The following is a 21,061-nucleotide window of genomic DNA, read 5'->3' as shown; positions in this document are numbered from 1 at the left end:
CTGTATTTCTTATAATATTAAATAATAGCACTACATTTGCTGTGTGGGAGGAGGGGCATATTTTTTAAAAACTGGAAAAAAAAAGAAAAGAAAAAAAAGCCTAGAAAGCACAGAAGGGTATAAGGAAAATAAAAACTCATCCAGAACCCTCACCACTCATCCATCAGTTAACATCTTAGTATATTACCTTCCATTCTTTCCCATCTGCATTTTTTACATTTTTACATAAAGGGAGATTTTCACCTTTAAAATGTGCTTATCCTGGTAGAGCATTATCTAAGAGCTAAGGAATAAATTGACTCATGGACTTTTGAAATTCAAATCTGACCAGCTGCTAGCCCAATACCTGACAGCAAAGCAGGTGTAAAGTGTTAAACCAACTTCAAAGTCTTTCCTAGGAACCTCTGGAAATAAATCTGAAGACCTCTACAGGAAATCACTTTAACAGATAGTGCTTCTAGGTTATTTCTTTGTGATTGTGATAATTAAATACCTTGTTAATGGAAAGAAGGGAAAGGAGGGAAAGAAAGGAAGAGAAAGCCCCTACCCACCCCCACTCTTAGTTATAAAATACTTTCTAATAGTCTCATAACAATACTTTCATGTCTATTAAATTTCAAAGCTGGTCCACACCAATTTCCAAACAGGTCTGGAAACTGAGGCAAGTGATTTATCTAAGGTCATACTTGTGGTTGGTGGCAAAGCAAACACTAGAACTCAGGCTTCCTCCTGACCCTTACCCCCTTTTTCCAGAGGGGCCCCCTGAGCAGATCCTCTGGTTAAGAGGCCAGGCTAAAGCCCCTCACACAGAGCTCAGAGCCCTCACGATATCAATGTCATATTAGTGATTTTGGCCACTTCACTAAGACAGCATGCAGAAACAAAAATCCACTCTCCCTTTCTGTGCCTCTGTATCTTTCTAATATACTGTTAGAACAGACATTCACAAAAGGGGGTGATAACTCCTGAGGGCCTGGAATGTGCCAGGAGTTCTGCCAAAACACTCTCACTTTGCATCCTCACAGCAGGCCCACAGGGATCAGGAGTCCTACCTCACAAGTGGAAAAAAAAAAAAAAAAAACCTAAACAGAGGGGCTCAGCAATTTGCCCATGGTCCCACAGGAAGTGCCAGAACCAAAATTCCAATTCAGCTCTACCCAACTCCAAAACCCTTTTCCTCTACATCTTGCCACACTCAAGTTTAAAGGCATTTGGCTCTTGCAGCCTGGGTGAGCCAGACCCTGACACAAGAGAATGAAGAAAACCCCATCCCAGCACAGACTCCTCGCTCTCTAGGCCTCCCAGACCACACAAGAGCAACCAGTACCCTTGACAGCCCCTTACATGCTTCACTCCATGTTCTCCCTCCATTCTGAGAACCTTAGATCTTCACTCACCAGAGTGACCTGCAGGGTAAGAACGCACAGCCCCTCCACCCAGCTCAGCCAAAACCTGCCACAATCCTCAATACTAAGATTCCAACCAATGAAGATACAGTTGCCCCCAAATTTAGAGATAATGCAAACCCATTGGCCATTAGTCCCAGGCACCAAGACAAGAAAACATCACACGATAAAACAGCCTGATGAATTTCAATGTCACATTTCTTGGAATTCCGTGGCAATTTTTATTGGGTAATAAAATTCAATCCCCAGAGAAGGTGTACAAGGGAGCCCGAATCTGGGGCTCCGCCAGGAGCTCTGACACATCAGGGCAGGCAACCAGTCTCCTAGGAAAAGCTCTGCAAACTACAATGAAACACACAAAATGAAAGAGCCAGGGATAAGAGCTGCTGCCTCCAGGGTCTTGTGTCACTGGATGACTTCCAACAGAGTCACCATGGCAGAAGGGTTACTCTGAGCAGACCTTTCCTTCTGGTGACTTTGTATATAATGTCAGTTGGGAGGGAGAGCAATAAGCTGAGGCTGACCGAACTACTCAATTAGTTTTTCACTCAGATAACTTCTTTACCAAAGCCATTACATTCACCTATGTTAACTCACTGGATGTAGAAACGTCTGCTTTTGAATATAACGGCTTTTGAAGACTTGCTGAGCAAAATACCTTGGAAATCTTACCTTAATTCATTCACTGAATTTCTATATAGCAAGCCTGTGATCATTTATGGAGATACAAACTAAAAGCTACAGTCTCAGACTTCAGAGTCCAATCAGGAGAAATGAGTATTTATGCTACAAGGTAATTGTTTTGATAGATGTATTTTATCAAGCTCAGTGTGAGCACTAAGGATGCTGGGCACCTAAATCAGCAGAGGAAATCAGGAAGGGCTTCAAAGATGAGGTGACACTTGGGCTGAGTAGAGTTAGCCAGATGGACCATTAGCAGAGAGGTTATTCAAGGATGAAAAAAGGAGATAAAAAAAAAAAAGGAGCAAAAACACCAAGTGTATTAGTCCATTTACACACTGCTATAAAGAACTACCTGAAACTGGGTAATTTATAACCTAGAGAGGTTTAATTGACACACAGTTCTGCAATGGCTGGGGAGGCCACAGGAAACTTAAAATCATGGCAGAAGGTGAAGGGGAAGCAAGGCATGTCTTACGTGGCAGCAGGAGACAGAGCAAGGCGGTAACTGCCAAACACTTTTAAAGCATCAGATCTTGTGAGAAGTCACTCACTATCATGAGAACAGCATAGGGGAAACCACCCCATGATCCAATTACCTCCCACCAGATCCCTTCCTCGACATGTAGGGATTATAATTCAAGATTAGATTTGGGTGGGGACACAGAGCCAAACCATACCAAAAAGTTTTTATAATATTCTAAATCCTTTGTTACTTCAACAATGTTCACTGCTTTCACCAGAAGTAGATTCCATCTCAAGAAACCACTCTTTGCTCATCCATAAGAAGTAACTCCTCATCCATTCAAGTTTTATCATGAGATTGCAGTAATTTATTCATGTCTTCAGGGTCCACTTCTAATTCTAGTTCTCTTGCTATTACCAGCACAACTGCAGTGACTTCCTCTACTGAAGTCTCAGAGCCCTCAAAGTCATCCATGAGGGTTGAAATCAACTTCTTCCAAATTCCTGTTAATGTTGATATTTTGACCCCACTCCCACGAATCCCCACTCCACGAATCAATCCTCACCTCTTTCAGCCTTCACAGAACTGAAAAGAGTTAGGGCCTTGCTCCGGGTGTTAGGCTTTCGCTTAAGGGAATGTTGTAGCTGCTAAAACTTTCTCCGTATCAGCGATAAGGCTGTTTGCTTTCTTATCATTCGTGCCTTCACTGGAGTAGCACTTTGAATTTCTTTCAAGAACTTTTCCTTTGCATTCACGATTTGGCTGTTTGGCATAAGAGGCCTAGCTTTCAGCCTGTCTTGCCTTTCAATATGCCTTTAACTAAGCTTAACTGTTTCGAGCTTTGATTTAAAGTGATAGAGGTGCGACTCCTCCTTTCACATGAGCACTTAGAGACCACTATATTGTTATTAATTGCCCTAATTTCAATATTGTGTCTCAATGAATAGGGAGGCCCAAGGAGAGGGAGAGAGATCCGAGAATGGCCGGTTGGTGGAGTAGTCAGAACACACACATATTTATCAGCTGTTTGCTGTCTTATATGGGCATGGTTCATGGCACCCTAAAAGAATTAAAACAGTAACATCAAAGGTTACTGATCACAGATCACCATAACAGACATAACAATTAAAAAGCTTGAAATATTGTGAGAATTAGCAATATGTGACAGAGACATAAAGTGAGCACATGGTGTTGGAGAAACAGCAGACAGAATTCAACACAGGGTTACCACAAACCTACATTAAAAAAACACAGTATCTGCAAAGTGCGATAAAGCACAGCACAGTAAAACAAGATACGCCTCTACACACAGTGTAGCAATCGGAGCTAGCTAGGTTGTACACAGAGGTGAAAGCCATTTTTTTGTTGGCTTTTTCTAAATAGAACAGCAATGGACTGGAGTTACAGGGCTCCTCGACTGTACTCTCCTGGCAAAGCTGCCCGAGGACGGGCAGAGACCCAGCACCTCACGATGGAGCCCAAGGGCCTCTGCAAGGAAAGGAGGTGAGAGCACGCAGAGCCACCACTCCGCCTCCCCTGCCCTTTCTGTTCCGGCAGCTGCATTCCAAAGACTAATGAGAACAAGGTGCAACATGGTTTAACAATTTTGATACATTCCTTAGCAAAACATAATTTCTTTAAAAACACATCGACTGCATTACAGTGACTCCATCAGGCAAGACACATGTCAGGGAAAAAGCATGAGAAAATTTGGCAGGTATGTCTAAAGTGTCAATAAATTAAACGAAGTTTATTTTCACAAAACCAAATGGTCAGACTTGCTCATGGTTTCCTACCAAGAAGTAAGAATTACTCCCTAGAGACAGTAATCAAAGCACAATTAGACCAGGCCTGGAATTCTTTTAAATATACTATCCTTTCCTCACACATGATTGTACTTTCATTCTTAGCAGAGATCCTTAACTCAAAGAAATACTAATGGGCTTTTCTAGCTTTGGGTCTTTCTGTGATAATATGCAATCATAACACAGATTTAAAAAAAAAAAAAAAAGCAATTCATTTACAGCTACTACTACATATCACTTACAATGTGTCCATTCATTTATTCATTTAATAAATAATGGCACAGCCTGTTGGGTTGGTCTCTTTCATATACAGACAAACAGAAAAACTTTTTTTCTTAATAATGTCAAAATGTTTTAGCCCCTGGGCAGGAATTTATCACTGTTAGAATATTCCATTAAGGTCCTATTTGAGTAAAAGTTTTTTTAATAAAATGAAACTATTGTAACAGGATAACTCTATATTTTCAAAATGTAGTAAATGGTCAAAGAACAGAGAGACCAATGGAGGAAGGTAGACACAACTTTAAAACAAACCAGGTTTAAGATGAATGATAGTATTTGCCACAGCAAATAAAATGGGAATTTGATCCTATGAAAAGAAGTGACATTTTTCCTGTAGCATAACAGAACTCAAGTAGTCTTTTCCAAAAAAAAAAAAAAAGAAGAAGAAGAAAGGTGCCTCACTACATCTACGAAGACTGAAAATAAAGTTTACCTGAAAATATCTACAAAATTCCAGAAAGATTCAATAGTAGGAAGCAAGGGGGCAAAGGGTGTCACACACAGTTGTGCAGGTTGTATACTGCACAAGAGTGACACATCTAAGAGGGCACTGCTCACTTCAAATACATTGTTAGGTTGTATATTTATTTTGACAATGTTTCAAGGGACAACAGCAAAGGGCATTCTTTTAATAAAATCAGCATGACAATTTTCTGACAAATGGAAGTAAAATGTATTGAGGAAGGGATGCCTGTTTCCAATTTGCACAAAGACTTCATGTGGGCTAGCCATGTCCCAAATAAAGAAATTATGGTTAATATACAACACAATTCAGGTGATTCCTTGGAACAAATTGCTGCATCGAATCAACTTTTCAACCCAATGCTTTGCACACAAGCATTCCATGAATGTTTATTAAATAAACAAAAAACCAGCAAGGTGATTGTCAGGCACAGTCCTCTCAAGTGATTAACAAGGATGTTACCGGAGACACCGTCATGATTTCATTGCTATAGAAGCCAATTATCTCAGCACACAGAAGAACTGGAAGACTTCAGATCACACCCCTTCACCCAGGGAGAGTCACATGTTTTCTCTCCCTCTTCCTCATACTCCAAGAACAAACTCCAAGATGACAGAACTGCAGGATAGCAACAGTGCTGATCACGTAGTCATGGCACAAAGAGAGCCTTTGATTTTGCATGATTAATAAATCTTCATTATAACTGAGATTTCAGAGTTTATTTGCGACTGCAGCATAGACTAGTATTACTTTACTAATATGCTAAGGCAAGGAAATACGATCCAGTTTTTCCTTTCCACGTGATTTCCTCAGGTAGTCCACCTGCTCAGCCTCCTGTGACTTCCTGTATTCAGTAATATTATGAGGGCAAGAGTGTGGGTAAACAAGAGCAAAAACTCAAGTCTCTTCCTTGGGCCTGGTATGGTAGCCCATGCCTGTAATCCCAGCACTCTGGGAGGCTGATGCAGGAGGATTGCTTGAGCTCAGGAGTTCAAGGCCAGTCTGGGCAACAGATGGAGACTCCACCTCTGCAAAAAAAACGAATTAGCTAGGCGTGGTGGCACATGCCTGTCGTCCCAGCTACTTGGAAGGCTGAGGTGAAAGGATTGCTTGGGCTGGGGAGGTTAAGGCTGCAGTTAGCTGAGATGGCACCACCTCACTACAACCAGGGCAACAGAGTGAGACCCTGTCTCAAAAAAAAAAAAAAAAGAAAAGAAAAAAAAAACAAACAGCTCTTCCTCTCTACATCTTCATAACTGAAGACCGAAGTCTTCTATGAAGACTCCACATTTTCAGGCTTTGTCATGGTTCCCTTCAAGGGTGATCCCAACTTCTTTAAACACTACTCTAAGATCCCTGAAATAATTTTACTAGCATCTGCTTAACTACAGAGAAAACAGCAGACCCTTATGGCTTATTTGAAAAAGCACAGAATGAGGAGTCACAGATTTTAGTTTGAGTTTTGCAACTTCCTAGCCACAAAGTGACTCTGAAAGTGAGTATCAGCAATAAAAAAGCATTTATCAGTGACAAAGAGCACAGAATCCTCTGTGAGCATCAGTGTCCTACTCTTCGAAAAGGATTACATAATGAAACAAGTGAAAACGCTGTGAAACAGAACATACAAGAATAAAGAAATATTAACAACAAAAAGCATCCATTCAAATTTCCCTAGGTATCCAGAGCTATGAGTCACCCAAACCCCTAAATGTCCTTCCAAATCCTAAGGTGAGCAAAAGCGTTCCCAATTAGACATGCGGGAATGTCTTTATATGTACGTATTATGCTAAGCTATATGCACAAGGCTAATAAAATTTCAACTTACATCTGTATGGCATTCTACAGTTTATTAAGTTCTTTCATATACATTAAATCATGGCAAAGCTGTGCATTTTATATGTTGAATGTATATTTTATAAAGCACTTGGGCCCTTTGGATAATCAATGTATGCACTATATGCATGCCTATTGTATGCAACAAGGAGTATAATGCTATTATTTTAAATTATTACAGTGATGTAAATTGCAGTATCTTTACTTTTATATTAGTAACCACATATATGATTTATATGATGCTGAGCACTTTGTCAAGAATAAAACCCCTAATTAAAACTGGACTCCTATGGGAAAATATGATTCACTTTATAATGATTCACTTTACATTGACTTCCAGATCACACAGCAACCCAAATCATGGTGTACCTGAGCACAGTTTGTGAAAATAATTATTAATCAGAGGGGAGTATAAAAAACTTTGGGAACTACCCCTGTGTTGTGACCTTTCCCCTATAGGATGTATGCTTTTTTATTTTAATAAGAAATAAGATCATTTTACTTTAAAGGGATCAAAAAAAGTTATAGAATGAGTTATATTGGTCAAAATAGGGTATGACTGATCTCTCCTATCATGTGTCATTACTTGGAAAATGGCAAATATCCCACCTCCTTTTAATGGCATCATCTGAGAATGGCTTTGAGACTAGCAAATTAGCAAAACAAATAAAATGATGCCAAAACAGAACATTCGATGCCTCTTTCTTTTCCTTCCCTATTGCTTTTAAGTGAAACTGAAGACCAGTCTCCTACATCTGATACCAAGTGACTAATTCAATTAAGCTCAAACTGAAGTTCTGTTTTATATAGAGATTAATACTGTCTGCATTGATGTTTACAAAAAAGCTTTGAAATTTTTTTGGTATATTGATGTTATCTGAAGCCCAAGTGCTCAAATAGCCATAGTTACTAATGCAGATTTATCATAGAGAACTTCAAAAATATACATTTAATGTATACAGATGACCAATTCATACAGAGCATGAGCTAAAGGAAAATTTACTTTTTTAGCTATCGCGCGCGCGCGCACACACACACACACACGCACACACACACCCATCTCGTGATACTTCATTCTTCAAATGTTTCGTACTTTCAGGCTTTTTAAAAAATAATAATAATAATAAACAACTCATAAGTTATACAATCACAAAAAAAGCTAAGAAGTCATACATCAAATTCACTTCATACCATGTGGAAATAAAGTTTTTAATCCGAACTGTGTCACTCCAAGTGGGTTCTCAGCATGTAGGTGGCAGGCAGCTTTTCATGGTGTACAACTTGAGGGACATAAGCTCTTTACCTGTCCAAAAGGAACTTCAATATCACGAGTGAAGTGGCCAACATTTCAGCCATTGCTCTTACAGATTGTAACCACTGAGGAACGAGGGAGATGAGAGAAAAGGAATTAACTTTTGTTGAATATGCACCACATCAAAAAGGAGTTTCCTTACCTATGTTATCTTACTTGAACCATAAAACTGCCTCTTGGGCAGGTATTGCCACCTTTATTTTGCAAAGGAGAGAGAACAGATGTTCCAAAGGATTGAGCAATTGGCCCAGTGCCACATAGGTATGCTCAGTGGCAGGCTGAAGCCACATTTGATTTCGGTGCTGCGTACACTGCACACACCAAGCAGGAGCCATGGACGTTTTTTTCCCCTAACAACTACCAAATAATCCACACCCTACTTCCTATAGCCTATAATGACAGGCATTTAAAAGCAAGAAAATCAATATATTCAAAGGGTTTAACAAAAGCTCCCAGTTAAAATGGCAACTCCAGAGAGACCAGGGCTCAGCCAGTCAACACACATTAACTCATGACAATGGGACAATTTTACAGATATGACTTGTTTGTTGCTGAGCACTTTGTCAGGAAATTAAACCCCTAATTAGAACTAAATTCCTAGCAGGGCACAGTGGCTCATGCCTATAATCCCAGAACTTTGGGAGACCAAGGTAGAAGAATTGCTTGAATCTCAGAGGTTGAGGCTGCAGTGAGCCATGTTTGCACCCCTACACTCAAGTCTGGGTGACAAATATGATTTGCTTTACAACAGGGGTCCCCAACCCCTGGGCCATGGACCAGTACCAATCCATAGCCTGTTAGGAATCAGGCTGCACAGCAGGAGGTGAGCGGCAGGCAAGCAAGTGAAGCTTATTCTGTATTTACAGTCACTCCCCATTGCTCACATTACCACCTGAGCTCTGCCTCTTATCACATCAGCAGCTTCATAGGAGTGCAAACCCTATCAGTGAACTGCACATGCAGGGGATCTAGGCTGCATGCTCCTTATGAGAATCTAATGCCTGATGATCTGTCACTGTCTCCCATCATCCCTAGATGGGACCACCTTGTTGCAGGAAAACAAGCTCAGGGCTCCCCACTGATTCTACATTATGGTGAGTTGTATAATTATTATATATTACAATGTAATAATGATAAAACTAAAGTGCACAAGGCGGGGCATGGTGGCTCACGCCTGTAATCTTAGCACTTTGGAAGGCCAAGGCAGGTGGATCACCTGAGGTCAGGAGTTCAAGACCAGCCTGGCCAACATGATGAAACTCCGTCTCTACTAAAAACACAAAAATTAGCCATGCATGGTGGTACACGCCTGTAATCCCAGCTACTCAAGAGGCTGAGCCAGGAGAGTCACTTGAACCTAGGAGGCAGAGGTCGTAGTGAGCCAAGATTGCAGTACTACATTCCTCCAGCCTGGGCAACAGAGCAAGACTGATACATGTACACGTATGTTTATTGTGGCACTATTCACAATAGCAACAACTTGGAACCAACCCAAATGTCCATCAATGATAGACTGGATTAAGGAAATGTGGCACATATACACCATGGAATACTATGCAGCCATAAAAAAGGATGAGTTCATGTCCTTTGCAAGGACATGGATGAAGCTGGAAGCCGTATCTCTCAGCAAAGCATCACAAGGACAGAAAACCAAACACCGCATGTTCTCACTCATAGGTGGGAACTGAACAATGAGAACACCTGGACACAGGGAGGGGAACATCACACCCTGGGGCCTGTCATGGAGTGGGGGCATGGGGAGGGATAGCATTAGGAGAAATACCTAATGTAAATGATGAGTTAATGGGTGCAGCAAACCAACATGGCACATGTATACCTATGTAACAAACCTGCACGTTGTACACATGTACCCTACAACTTAAAGTATAATAAAAAAAATTAAAATTAAAAAAGTGCACAATAAACGCAATATACTTGAATCATCCCCAAACCATCTCCTGCCCCTACTCACCAGTCCGCAAAAAAATTGTCTTCCACAAAACCATTCCCTGGTGCCACAAACTTGGGGGAATGCTGTTTTACACTAAGATTTTGAGATCTTATGGCCACCAAAACCTGACTGAAGAGGCTTCTGTAAAAACTCAAGAGACTACTAAGTTTAAAAGCGATCCAGGATGAGGAAGTCAGAGTCTATGGATGATAACATTGAATGAATGCTATTTTTTAACATCTATCCCAAAATGCCAGGCACGATTTAATCCTGAGAACCCCCCAATGAGATAGGTGCAATTTGTCACATCATCCCATTCTACAGATAAGGAAAATAAGGCTGAAAAGATTTATAAAGTTGCCTACTCCCCACTACATATCACTTTCCCAGGGCTGCCATAACAAAGTCCCAGAAACTGGGTGGTTGAACCAGAAGTTTATTGGCTCACAGTTCTAGGGGTTAGAAATCAATAATCAAGGTGTCAGTTCCTGTGAGGGCTGTGGGGGAGATTCTGTTCCATGCCTTGCTCCAAGCTTCTGAGAGGCTCAGGCGTTCCTTGGCTTGTAGCTGGGATTCTCCGTGTCTTCACATTGTCTTCCATCTGTCCATGTCTGTCTCAGTGTCCAAATTTCCTCTTTTAATAAGGATGCTACCCATGCTGGACTAGGGCCCACGCTAATGAGCTCATGTTACCTCAACTACCTCTGTAAAGACTCTTTACCAAATAAGATCATATTTGGAGGCTGGAGCATTAGGACTTCAACATCTTTTGAGGGGGTACAATTCAATCCATAACACACAGCTAGGAAGTGGTCAGGCTGCATGCAGTTAACCACTACTCTATAAACCTGGCACCTCCTCAGGGAAGTCAAGGTGAAGGGCAGAGGACCTCCAAGTGACAGAGTTTAGAGACAGACGTGGGCAGACTGGAAGCAGAAAGAATGAGGGAGATGGCTACCATCTCATGAGTATGTATATTCTAATGACTTAAGAGCAATTTTTTTTTTTTTTAGACGGAGTTTAGCTCTTGTTGCCCACGCTGGAGTGCAATGGTGCAATCTCGGCTCACCGCAACCTCCACCTCCCAGATTCAAGCAATTCTCCTGCCTCTGCCTCCAGGGTTCAAGCAATTCTCCTGCCTCAGCCTCCAGAGTAGCTAAGATTACAGGCATGCACCACCACACCCAGCTAATTTTGTATTTTTAGTAGAGATGGGGTTTCTCCATGTTGGTCAGGCTGGTCTCGAACTCCCAACCTCAGGTGATCCGCCAACCTCGGCCTTGCACAGTGCTGAGATTACAGGCGTGAGCCACCATGCCCAGCCAGAACAATTTTTTTTTTTAAGTTCTGGGATATATGTGCAGAGTGTGCAGTTACGTTATATAGGTATATGTGTGCCACGGTGGTCTGCTGCACCTATCAACACGTCATCTAGGTTTTAAGCCCCACATGCATTAGATATTTGTCCTAATCCTCTCCATCCCCGTGCCCCCTACTCCCCGATAGGCCCCGGTGTATGTTGTTACCCTCCCTGTGTCCATGTGTTCTCATTAAGAACATTTTAAACAATTACACCTCACATCTGTTGAGGGCTCATCCACGATCATGCCTGCTATGTGGCCAGCACCGTGCTAATCCTGCCGAAGCTACAGGACTCAGCCTCAGCCTCTGCCTTCAGTCAGCTTTCCTTCTCATGGCTCAGCCAGCTTGGAGGGTGAGAAGGTGCAGACATGTCCCATGTCATCAACAGAGTGAAAGACATCACATCAAAGACTGTACAGGAGAGGTACGTTACAGTACACTATGAAAATACAGAGGAGCACAGCTTATTTCCATTCCAGACGGCTTCAAGAGAGAACAGGCTCTGCTGTGGGTAGGATTTCAACAGAAAGGGGGTATAAGGTAAAAACACAGAAGTCAAGGGGAACCAACACTCATCAAGACCTTCATATGGAGACCCTAGGCTGGGGCGTTCTTATGTAAGGTACCATATTCAATCCTTAAAGTCACCCTGTGCCATCAATATTATCCGCAATTTACGAGAGAAGCAGCTAAGGCTTGGGAAATTCCAGGGAGGGGTAAGTCCAGAATCCTAACCCCCAACTCAGCTGAAAAGCCAGAGGTCTTGGATACCACAGAACTCAGGTACCTGGCTCTCCAGAGGTTGAAAAGAAAGGCGAACCTACACTATGAGTTAAACCAAATCAACTTAACCATTTCTGACACTAAAACAAATGCGAAAGTATGGCCCAGAATGAAAACATTAGAAAATCCTTTTATCAAAAAATATCACGTCTGCTCAAATTTACTGCTGTAAAATAAAATAGGTTACTGTAGCCAAAATACAGGAAAAATTCAGAAAGGTGTCAAGTGGTCATGTTTAAAAATGGAAGCAATCATGCCGCCAGTAAGGGTAGCTATGCATATGTGGGTGTGTTTGTGTATGTGTTTTCACATGTACATTTTCTCCCTTAAGCCACTAAAACCTTAGGAAAATTTTATGACAACAATGTGCCATGTACGTAAAAGATGGATGGGTTAAAGTTACTGTTTTCTTAGGATCTGTCTGGCATTTGACAGCCATGCACCAGTGCACTATCTGGAAAGATTTAGGACTTCTGCTGTAAAATTATTTATTAGTTGTTATTTATACTACGTGCTCACTGGCAGACCACCCAGTGCTGTAACAATAAAAGCAGTCACGCTGCATCTTTCCAAAACAAGCAAAAGACCAAGAGGGCTGCCTCTGGGTGTCACCACTGAAGGATGTGGCTTCCGGCAGGGAAGTATGTTAAATGTTTTGAAGGTGCTGCAATCCTAACAGAGACCCCGGGAAATGGAAACCGCCTGGGCTCAGCAGGAGCACTCTGCTCGGGTAAATCGGCCTCCTCTCCTGGCCTCAGTTGTCATCTACATCTTAGGGACTCTGCACCCAGAGTCCCTAAGATCCCTTTCCCTCTGAATTCTAGACTGTAAAAGACTGAAAGCTATTAGCAGTTCCACACTAACCCCCAGGATGCAATCTGGGGCTAATCTCAGTGCCTGGGGGACTCAGGATCTGACACGCTACCAGCATCTCCTCTACATCCCAATTGGACCTGTTAGTGAGCTAACAAGACATGTTTGAACATTCTTAAAGGCCTCAAAAGAAAAGTTCCTTGCGCAATGTTTAACTTTATTAAGTATGTCAAGGTTGTGGTTCCATTAGACCATCCAAGAAGAGCCTGAGTTTTTCTTTCTGCAATGTAGAAAATAACTATAAAATGTCACACTTCTACTACTTATGCTTATTTAAATAAATAAGCACCAAAAATAATTAATAAAGCAAGATTCTCCCTCCCTTTCCTCCCCCTCAAAAATACCTTTGGGGATTTTTAATTATTTCCCTGTCTAAAAACTTAACCCAACGCAGACACGCCAATATCCTCTTCTATAAGTACACAGGATTATTCCATATTAATCCCCTCCTTTCTGGCGATCAGTATCTATCTCTCTCTCTCTCTCTCTCTCTCTCTCTCTCTCTCTCTCGCAGGCTAAAGCTGGCATCAGCCAGTCTCGCTTGTGCGATAATTAACTCAGGGAGCTTTCCAGTGGTCTTAGGTTAGCCTCCTAATTTTTCCAAGGCTGAAGTAACCCAAAGCGGTTAAAAAGTTATCTGTCCAACCACGGTCACCTAGGCTTACTGTCTGAAGTAGAATTTGTGATTCCAAGCCCTGCTCCTCTCCCACTAAAGAAGAATGTTCTCCTGGCTTGCAAGAAAGAACACAAGGGATACTGCTGCTACTCCCTTTTTTAAGCCTTACTCCTATTTACAATTCCTAAACCTAGCTGCATCCCAGTCACTTCCAGGGACCAAGTCCCACCCCAAGCCTGATGAATCTACTCACAGAATCTACAGTTTTTTCAAAGTCCCCCCAAATAATTCAGGTTTAGAAATTACTACACATTCATACCAAATACAAAAATAAACAAAATAAAAAGAACACAATATAGAGAACTTTAATAATATTTTTCCTTTCCAAAAGTTTTATTGCATAGGCTGGGTGTGGCGGCTCACGCCTGTAATCCCAGCACTTTGGGAGGCCACATTGGGAGGATCACTTGAGGTCAGGAGTTTGAGACCATCCTGGCCAACATGGTGAAACCCCATCTTACCAAAACTACAATTAGCTGGAAGTGGTGGTGCATGCCTGTAATCCCAGCTATTCGGGAGGCTGAGACAGAAGAATCACTTGAATCCAGGAGGCGGAGGTTGCAGTGACCCAAGACCATGCCACTGCACTCCAACCTAGGCAACAAGAGTGAAACTATATCTCAAAAAATAAATTAATTAAAATAAAATAAAATAGGCCGGGCACGGTGGCTCACACCTGTAATCCCAGCACTTTGGGAGGCCAAGGCAGGTGGATCATGAGGTCAGGAGATCGAGACCAGCCTGGCTAACATGGTGAAACCCTATCTCTACTAAAAAGACAAAAAAATTAGCCAGGCGTGGTAGCGGGCACCTGTAGTCCCAGCTACTCGGGACGCTGAGGCAGGAGAATGGCGTGAACCCGGGAGGCGGAGCTCGCAGTGAGCCAAGATCACGCCACTGCACTCCAGCCTGGGCAACAGAGCGAGACTCTGTCTCGAAAAAAAATAAAAATTAAATAAATAAATAAGGTTTTATTATATAAATTTCCAAACATATTCAAAAGTAGAAATCATTTAATGAATCCCCAAATAAGTATCATCTATTCCTCACAATTATCCAGATTTTGCCACACTTGCTTTATCAATCCCCTTTTCTTCTTTGCTGCAGTATTTTAAAGTCAGTCCCAGAAATCATCCTTACATACAGCCATCCACCACTTAATGACAGGGATACATTCTGAGAAATGCATCAGTGAGCAATTTTATCACTGTGCAAACATCTCAGAGTTGACTTACACAAACCTACATGGTGCAACCTGCTACACACCTAGGCTATATGGTATAACCTATTGCTCCTAGGCTGTAAGCCTGTACAGCATGTTACTACACTGATTACTGTAGGCAATTATGTACCTAAGCATACAAAAGGCCAGTGAAAATACAGTATTAAATCTTACAAAACCATCATCATATATTCAGTCTTTTGTTAACCAAAATGTCCTTATGCAGCACATGACTGTACTTCAATATGCATCTCTACAAAAAAAAGCATTTGACACAATTCAGCATCCTTTCTCGATTAAAAAAAAAACACTCACTAAACTAGAAATAGCAACGTCATAACACGATAAAGGCATGGATGAAAAACTCACAGTGGACATCATACTTAATGATGAAAAACTGAAAACTTTTTCCTTAAGATCAGAAACAAGGATCCCCACATATACAACTCCTATTCAACATAGTATTGAATGCTCTAGCCAGAGAAATGAGGCAAGAAAAAAACCTAGTAAAAGGCATCCAATTGGAAAGGAAGAGGTAAAATTATCTCAGTTCACAAATGACATGATCTCATATGTATAACCCTAAAAAAAAAAAAAAAAAATCTAGGCAAATTTAGGAGGCACTTCCAAGATGGCTGAATAGGAGCAGCTCTGGTCTGCAGCTCCCAGTGAGACTGACGCAGAAGATGGGTGATTTCTGCATTTCCAACTGAGTTACCTGGTTCATCTCATTGGGACTGGTTGGATGGCGGGTGCAGTCTATGGAGGGCGAGCCAAAGTAGGGTGGGGCATTGCCTCACCTGGGAGCACAAGCGGTCGGGGGATTCCCCTTTCCTTACCAAGGGAAGCCATGAGTGACTACCTGGAGGAACCATACACTCCTGCCCAAATACTGTGCTTTTCCCACAGTCTTCACAACCAGCAGACCACGAGATTCCCTCCCATGCCTGGCTTGACAGGTCCCATGCCCACGGAGCCTTGCTCACTGCTAGCACAGCAGTCTGAGATCGACCTGGGATACTGGAACGTGGTGGGAGGAGGGGCATCCACCATTGCTGAGGCTTGAGTAGGTAGTTCTATGCTCATGGTGTAAACAAAGAGGCAGGAAAGCTCAAACTGGGCAGAGCCCACCACAGCTTAACAAGGCCTACTCCTCTCTAGATTCCACCTCTGGGCACAGGGCATATTTGAACAAAAGGCAGCAGACAGCTTCTACAGACTTAAACATCCCTGCCTGATAGTTCTGAAAAGAGCAGTGGTTCTCCCAGCATAGCATTCAAGCTCTGAAAACAGACTGCTTCCTCAAGTGGGTCCCTGATCCCCGTGTAGCCTGACTGGGAGACACCTCCCAGTAGTGGCTGACAGATACCTCATACAGGCAGGTGCCCATCTGGGATGAAGCTTCCACAGGAAGGATCAGTCAGCAATATTTGCTGTTCTGAAGCCTCCGCTGGTGACACCTAGGTGAACAAGGTCTGGAGTGGACCTCTAGCAAACTCCAACAGACCTGCAGCTGAGGGGCCTGTCTGTTAGAAGGAAAACAAACAGAAAGGAATAGCATCAACATCTACAAAAAGGACATCTACACCAAAACCCCATCTGTAGGTCACCAACATCAAAGACCAAAGGTAGATAAAACCACTAAGATGGGGAGAAACCAGAGCAGAAAGGCTGAAAATTCCAAAAACCAGAACGCCCCTTCTCCTCCAAAGGAATACAACTCCTCACCAGCAAGGGAACAAAACTGGATGGAGAATGACTTTGATGAGTTGACAGAAGTAGGCTTCAGAAGGTCAGTGATAACAAACTTCTCCCATCTAAAGGAGCATGTTCTAACCCATCACAAGGAAGTTAAAACTTTGAAAAAAGGTTAGATGAATGATTAAGTAGAACAACCTGTATAGAGAAGAGCTTAAATGACCTTGTGGAGCTGAAAACCACAGGAGAACTGCATGAAGCATACACAAGCCTCAATAGCCAATTCGATCAAGCAGAAGAAAGAATTATCAGCAACTAAAGATCAAATTAATGAAATAAAGTGAGAAGACAAGATAAGAGAAAAAAGAGTGAAAAGAAATGAACAAAGCCTCCAAGAAATATGGGACTATGTGAAAAGACCAAATCTACATTTGATTGGTGTATCTGAAAGTGACAGGGAGAATGGAACCAAGTTAGAAAACACTCTTCAGGATATATCCAGGATAACTTCCCCAACCTAGCAAGGCAGGCCAACATTCAAATTCAGGAAATACAGAGAATGCCACAAAGATACTCCATAAGAAGAGCAACCCCAAGACACATAATTGTCAGATTGACCAAGGTTGAAATGAAGGAAAAAATGTTAAGGGCACCCAGAAAGAAAAGTCGGGTTACCCACAAAGTGAAGCCCATCAGACTAACAGCAGCTGTTTCTGCAGAAACCCTACAAGCCAGAAGAAGGGGCCAATATTCAACATTCTTAAAGAATTTTCCATCTAGAATATCATATCCAGCCAAACTAAGCTTAATAAGTGAAGGAGAAATAAAATCCTTTACAGACAAGCAAATGCTGAGAGATTTTGCCACTAGGCTTGCCTTACAAGAGCTCCTGAAGGAAGCACTAAACACTGAAAGGAACAACCAGTACCAGCCACTGCAAAAACATGCCAAATGGTAAAGACCATGGAAGCTATGAAGAAACTGCATCAGTTAAGGGGCAAAATAACCAGCTAGCATCATAAGGACAGGATCAAATTCACACATAACAATATGAATCTTAAATGTAAATGGGCTAAATGCTCCAATTAAAAAACACAGACTGGCACACCGCATAAAGAGTCAGGACCTATCAGCGTACTGCATTCAGGAAACCCATCTTATGTGCAAAGACACACATAGGCTTAAAATAAAGGGATGGAGGCCAGGCGTGGTGGCTCACACCTGTAATCCCAGCACTATGGGAGGCTGAGGCCGGGGGATCACAAGATCAGGAGATCGAGACCATCCTGGCCAACACGGTGAAACCCTGTCTCTACTAAAAAAACACAAAAAATTAGCTGGGTGTGGTGGTGGGCACCTGTAGTCCCAGCTACTCAAGAGGCTGAGGCAGGAGAATGGTGTGAATACGGGAGGCCGAGCTTGCAGTGAGCCGATATCACGCCACTGCACTCCAGCCTGGGGGACAGAGCGAGACTCTGTCTCAAAAAATAAATAAATAAATAAATAAAGGGAGCCGTCTGGGATCTGGGGAGTGCCTCTGCCCGGCCACCGCCCTGTCTGGGATGTGAGGAGAGCCTCTGCCCAGCCGCTGCCCCATCTGGCAAGTGAGGAGTGCCTCTGCCTGGTTGCCCTGCCTCTGGGATGTGAGGAGTGCCTCTGCCCAGCTGCCCCACCACCTGGGAAGTGAGGAGCGCCTCTGCCCAGCCGCCATCCTGTCTGTGAAGTGAGGAGAGCCTCTGTCTGGCCGCCACCCCATCTGGCAAGTGAGGACCGCCTCTGCCTGGCCACCCAACTGACTGGGAAGTGAGGAGCACCCCACCCCCACCCCCCGGCTGCCCACCGTCTGGGAAGTGAGGTGTGCCTCTGCCCAGCCGCCACACCGTCTGGGATGTGAGGAGCGCCTCTGCCCATCTGCCGCACCAACCGGGAAGAGAGGAGCCCCTCTGCCCTGCCACTGCCCTGTCTGGGAAGTGAGGAGTGCCTCTGCCCGGCCTCCGCACCGTCTGGGATGTGAGGAGCGCTTCCGCGCAGCTGCCCACTGTCTGGGACGTGAGGAGTGCCTCTGCCCACCCACTGCCCTATCTAGGAAGTGAGGGGTGCTTCTGTGCAGCTGCCGCCCCATCTAGGAAGTGAGGAGGACTTTGCCCAGCCCCGGCATCATCTGGGAAGTGAGGAGCGCATCTGCCCGCCCGCCCCACCGCCTGGGAAGAGAAGAGCACCTCTGCCCCACCGCTGTGCAACCCTCCAAGTGTGAAGTGACAGCCTTTTGTGTGATCTTTCTGCCCTCCCCAAGTTTGCATTTTTGACATTAAAGTTTACTTTTTAATTTAAAAAAAAAACTAAAAAATTAAAGGGATGGAGGAAGATCTACCAAGCACATGGAAAGCAAAAAAAAAAAAAAAGGCAGGGGTTGCAATCCTGGTCTCTGATAAAGCAGACTTTAAACCAACAAAGATTAAAAGAGACAAAGAAGGCCATTACATCATGGTAAAGAGATCAATTCAGCAACAGCAGCTAACTATCCTAAATATATATGCATCCAATACAGGAGCACCCAGATTCATAAAGCAAGTCCTTAGAGAACTACAAAGAGACTCAAACACCCACACAATAATAATAGAAGACTTTAACACCACACTGTCAGTATTAGACAGATTGAGACAGAAAATTAACAAGGATATCCAGGACTTGAACTCAGCTCTGGACCAAGCGGACCTAATAGCCATCTACAGAACTCTCCACTCCAAATCAACAGAATATACATTCTTCTCAGCATTACATCACACTTATTCTAAAATTGACCACATAATCAGAAGTAAAACATTCCTTGGCAAATGTAAAAGAATAGATATCACAACAAACGGTCTCTCAGACCACAATGCAATTGAATTAGAACTCAGGATTAAGAAACTCACTCGGCCGGGCGCAGTGGCTCAAGCCTGTAATCCCAGCACTTTGGGAGGCTGAGACGGGCGGATCACGAGGTCAGGAGACCGAGACCATCCTGGCGAACACGGTGAAACCCCGTCTCTACTAAAAAATACAAAAAATTAGCCGGGCGAGGTGGCGGGTGCCTGTAGTCCCAGCTACTCGGGAGGCTGAGGCAGGAGAATGGCCTAAACCCAGGAGGCGGAGCTTGCAGTGAGCTGAGATCCGGCCACTGCACTCCAGCCTGGGGACAGAGCAAGACTCCGTCTCAAAAAAAAAAAAAAAAAAAAAAAGAAACTCACTCAAAACCGCACAACTACATGAAAACTGAATAACCTGCTCCTGAATGACTACTGGGTAAATAACAAATTGAAGGCAGAAATAAAGATGTTCTTTGAGGCCGGGTGCGGTGGCTCATGCCTGTAATCCCAGCACTTTGGGAGGCCGAGGTGGGTGGATCACAAGGTGCAGAGATTGAGACCATCCTGGCTAACACGGTGAAACCCCGTCTCTACTAAAAATACAAAAAATTAGCCGGGCATGGTGGCGGGTGCCCGTTGTCCCAGCTACTCAGGAGGCTGGTGTGAACCTGGGAGGCGGAGCTTGCAGTAAGTGGAAATCGTGCCACTGCACTCCAGCCTGGGCAATAGAGCAAGACTCCATCAAGAAAAAAAAAGAAAGAAAGAAAAGATGTTCTTTGAAACCAATGAGAACAAAGATACAACACACCAGAATCTCTGGGACACATTTAAAGCAGTGTGTAGAGGGAAATGTATAGCACTAAATGCCGACAAGGGAAAGCAGGAAAGATCTACAATCAGCACCCTAACATCACAATTAAAAGAACTAGAGAAGCAAGACCAAACAAATTCAAAAGCTAGCAAAAGGCAAGAAATAACTAAGATCAGAGCAGAACTGAAGGAGATAGAGACACAAAAAACCCTTCAAAAAAATCAGTGAATCCAGGAGCTGGTTTTTTGGGAAGATCAACAAAATAGATAGTCCACTAGCCAGAGTAATAAAGAAGAAAACAGAGAAGAATCAAATAGATGCAATAAAAAATGATAAAAGGGATATCACCACTGATCCCACAGAAATACAAACTACCATCAGAGAATACTATAAACACCTCTACACAAATAAACTAGAAAGTCTAGAAGAAATTGATAAATTCCTAGACACATACCCCCTCCCAAGACTAAACCAGAAAGAAGCTGAATCTCTGAATAGACCAATAACAGGTTCTGAAATTGAGGCAATAATAGCCCACCAACCAAAAACAGTCCAGGACCAGACAGATTCACAGCTGAATTCTACCAG

The 21,061-nt window shown here is 43.0% G+C and overlaps 1 protein-coding gene and 1 pseudogene across 6 annotated transcripts in view; both read right to left on the bottom strand.

Annotated features, from left to right (window-relative positions):
- SAXO1 (stabilizer of axonemal microtubules 1) overlaps positions 1–21,061 on the bottom strand; it is a 121,493-nt gene that overhangs the window by 55,652 nt on the left and 44,780 nt on the right. The gene's annotated exons all lie outside the window — the stretch shown is intronic.
- Positions 1,645–19,113, bottom strand: LOC135967462 (uncharacterized; annotated as a pseudogene).

The sequence above is a fragment of the Macaca fascicularis genome, chromosome 15, assembly GCF_037993035.2.
Source record: "Macaca fascicularis isolate 582-1 chromosome 15, T2T-MFA8v1.1".
NCBI classification, from domain to species: domain Eukaryota; kingdom Metazoa; phylum Chordata; class Mammalia; order Primates; family Cercopithecidae; genus Macaca; species Macaca fascicularis.
The sequence above is the reverse complement of the archived record's forward strand: the minus strand, read 5'-3'. Positions and strand labels throughout refer to the sequence as shown.